This window comes from Scyliorhinus torazame, chromosome 24 (assembly GCF_047496885.1).
Source record: "Scyliorhinus torazame isolate Kashiwa2021f chromosome 24, sScyTor2.1, whole genome shotgun sequence".
Classification (NCBI taxonomy): Eukaryota; Metazoa; Chordata; class Chondrichthyes; order Carcharhiniformes; family Scyliorhinidae; genus Scyliorhinus; species Scyliorhinus torazame.
The window spans coordinates 36,676,654-36,680,241 of record NC_092730.1 but is presented as its reverse complement, the minus strand read 5'-3'; the positions used below and the strand labels follow the sequence as shown (position 1 = coordinate 36,680,241).

The 3,588-nt window shown below is 45.0% G+C and overlaps 1 non-coding gene across 1 annotated transcript; it reads left to right on the top strand.

The window, feature by feature from the left end:
* The first annotated feature begins 2,957 nt into the window (after positions 1-2,957).
* trnas-gcu (transfer RNA serine (anticodon GCU)) lies at positions 2,958-3,039 on the top strand. The gene has a single exon. It is a non-coding gene; the product is annotated as a tRNA-Ser (tRNA).
* Positions 3,040-3,588: the final 549 nt, after the last annotated feature.

Sequence of the window (3,588 nt, the reverse complement as noted above, 5' to 3'; positions counted from 1 at the left end):
AGCCTCGATTTCCTCGCGGTCTTCGTTGCCAGGGTGGGCCTCACACGCTGCTTCCTACCGGCTCTGCTGAATGGAGTCTTCGCTGTTCGGGGGACCGGGATTTGATTGTTATACCCCTCCCCCTGCCTTTCCAGAACTTTATCCGGCCCCCAGCCAATGAGGTCACAGTGTGTGAGTGGACCATTGAGTGGTGCCAATTTACTTAATACTACCCCAATGCAACTAACTTGGGTATTTGGTTCAGGAAGGGCCACCTTCTCAAACTCACCCCTCTCCCGAGGTGCAGCGGTTCTCAGGTTAAATCAACACCAGTCAGCTCTCCCCCTTAGAGGAGGAAACAGGCGCCGCAGTGCAGCGACTAGTGATTTTTCATTGTAACTTCATGGCTGTGTTAATGGAAACCTATGTGGTACTAAAAAGGTGGATTATTATTCGATTATTATATCTGTCCGTCTCTATTGCTGTCTGTGTGTGATTATATATGTCAGTCTCTGTTGCTGCCAATCTGTTTCTCTCTGTGCGTGTGTGATTGTATCTGTCAGTGTCTGTTACTGTGTCTGATTGTGTGATTGTGCATGCCAGCCTCTGTTACTCTCTGTGAGTGCCTGATTCTATCCGTGAGCCTGTCATTTACCGTGTGATAGGCCTGCAATTCTTTGTTTCGGTATATGAGTATGTGGATGTATCTGTCAGCCTCGTTCTATCTGTAAGTGTGAGACAGTATCAATAAGTGTCTGCTACTGTCTGTGCCGGCGCGATTGCAGCTATCCGTGACGTTCCTGTCTGTGAGTTTGTGTTGTATCTATAAGTGTCTATTACAGTTTGTGAGTGTCTGATTGTGTCTGTCAGTGTATGTTACTGTCTGAGTGTGTGATTGCATCTATCAGTGTGCACTGTTGCCGACGAATGTGTAATTTCATCTGTCGGTTTACGTTGCTGTCTGTGAGTGTGTGAGTGCATCGATCACTGTATCTTACTGTCTGTGAGTTGTGATTATATCTGCCAGTGTGTGTTACTGACTGTGTGTGCGCGACTGTATCTGTCAGTGTCTCTTACTGTCTGTGATTTTATCTATCAGTGCCTGTTACAATCAGTCAGTGTACTATTGGATCTGCTAGTGTCTGTTACTGTCTGTGAGTGTGTAATTGCCTCTATTAGCGTCTGGTACAGTCTGTGGGTGATCTATTGCATCTATCAGTGTCTTTTACAGTATGTAAGTGTGCCATTCCATCTATAAGTGTCTGTGGCTGTCTGTAAGTGTGCAATTGCATCTTTCCGTGCCTGTGAGTGTGTGATTGTATCTTTCAGTGCCTGTCGCTGTCTCTAAGTGTGTGGTTGTATCTGTCAGTGTCTGTGACTGTGAGTGTGTGATTGGATCGATCAGCGTGTGTCACTGTCTGTGCGTTGTCATTGTATCTATCAATGTTTGATACTATTTGTGAGTGTGTGATTGTATCTGTCAGCGTTGCTTACAGTCTATGAGTGTGTGATTGTATCTGTCAGTATCTGTTACTGTCTGAGTGTGTGATTGCATCTATCTGTTTCTGAGACTGTCTCTGAGTGTGTGATTATGCGTATCACTATATTTCACTAACTGTGAGTGTGTCATAGTACCTGTCAGTGTATGTCACTTTTTGTGACTGTGTGATTGTATCTGCCAGTGTTTGGGGTTTAACCGCTCAATGCCACCAGTTCTTCTTCGGTTACCCACTGCGCAGTCCAGGTTTCCGTATTCACTTCTCCCATAATTCTCTTCAGCCACCTCTCCTGGATGAACCTTCTACTGTTAGTACACTGGAGGGGTCCTTCGGCTACTTATCTGTGAGAAGATCGCATATTAAATTTCCATGAAGTAAAGGAGTTGGAACACGTGGTTAAGATGATGCACAATAATCCATTGCACGTGGATTCCAATCGCACCCTCGACTGTAACGTGGTCAACTTTATGAGGATAAAATAAAAATGCTGTGATATGTAGCAGTTGTTGAAGGGCTTGGCGGGTGGTGAATAGTAGAACACCTTGCATATTGAAACCACATTCAAAAACGATGAGGAAGTTACTTAATTCACTCTCTGCCCTAATTGCGCATACATGCTGAGTCGGAACCCGTTTCTTTCCCTCAGTTCGAAACTCACGAAATCGCGCAAAAGGTAAGTTCATTAAATATAGGAGCTGAATTAAGCCATTAGACCTTTCGAGTCTGCCCTGCCATTCTATCATCGCTGATATGTTCCTTATCTGCTATCTACAATGTTACAGATGAAGAGGTCGATTGCGATATCAGCCAGAGCACCTCCTCCCGAGAACACATGACCTCGGAGCGTGAGTAGGCAATTTAGACTCCTGAGCCTAACATCTTCCATGTGATCTTGGCTGAAACCATCCTGGCCTCAACTCCACCGTCCTACCCGATCTCAATAACCCTTAAGCTCCTTACCACTAAAAATCTCTCTAACTCCTCCTTACATTTACTCACTCTCCCTGCATCCAACCAGCTCTGGGGTCGCGAGTTCCACAGAATCACAAGCCTTTGGGAGAAGTCGTTTTTCCTCAAGTCTTTATTAAATTTGCAATCTCTTATTCTAAGGTTATGACCTCGCGTTTTAGAATGCCCCACTAGAGGAAGCATCAACTCCACGTCTACCTTATCCATACCTTTTGGCAGCTTATACCCCTCAATTAGATAATTGCGCATAGATTCTGAGTGAAAAACTGTTGGCCAGTTTTCCTCGGTTTGAAACTCACGGTGTCGCACAAAAACATCCGATACAACTATTACTGCGATGGCGGTAAATCGATCACTGTTCAACTGCTGAGAAGGCAGCGATGCTCACCAGTATACCACTATCGCTGCATTTTCAATATTGAACACCAGGATGAAGAGAACGAGGCAGATATAATCCATCAGTTCATGGGTGTAAAATGAACTAAGACGTATAGACAAGCGAGCTTGCGGGACGGGGTGGCCGAGTGGTTAAGGCGATGGACTGCTAATCCATTGTGCTCTGCACGCGTGGGTTCAAATCCCATCCTCGTCGATTTTTCATCCACCGTTTCTCGAAAGTGGGACTCATTTTTCAAAGATGGATCTGCAATCACTGATGTGACAGTCTATTCAAAGTTGTCATCCCGGATTGCATCGAGTTGGGTGAGAGGAGGGACGAATGGAGGCAAGCGTGTTTGTGGTTTAACCGCTCAATGCCACCAGTTCTTCTTCGGTTACCCACAGTACAGTCGAGGTTACCAGGTTCACTTCTCCCAGAATTCTCTTCAGCCACCTCTCCTGGATGAACCTTCTCCTGTTTGTACACTGGAGGGGTTCTTCGGCTACTTGTCTGTGAAAAGATCGCATATTAAATTTCCATGAAGTAAAGGAGTTGGACCACGTGGTTAAGGTGATGCACAATAATCCATTGCACGTGGATTCCAATCCCATCCTCGTCTATAACGTGGTCAACTTCATGAGGATAAAATAAAAATGCTGTGATAGTTAGCTTTTGTTTAAGGGCTTGGCGGGTGGTGAATAGTAGAACACCTTGCATATTGAAACCACATTCAAAAACGATGAGGAAGTTACTTAAATCACT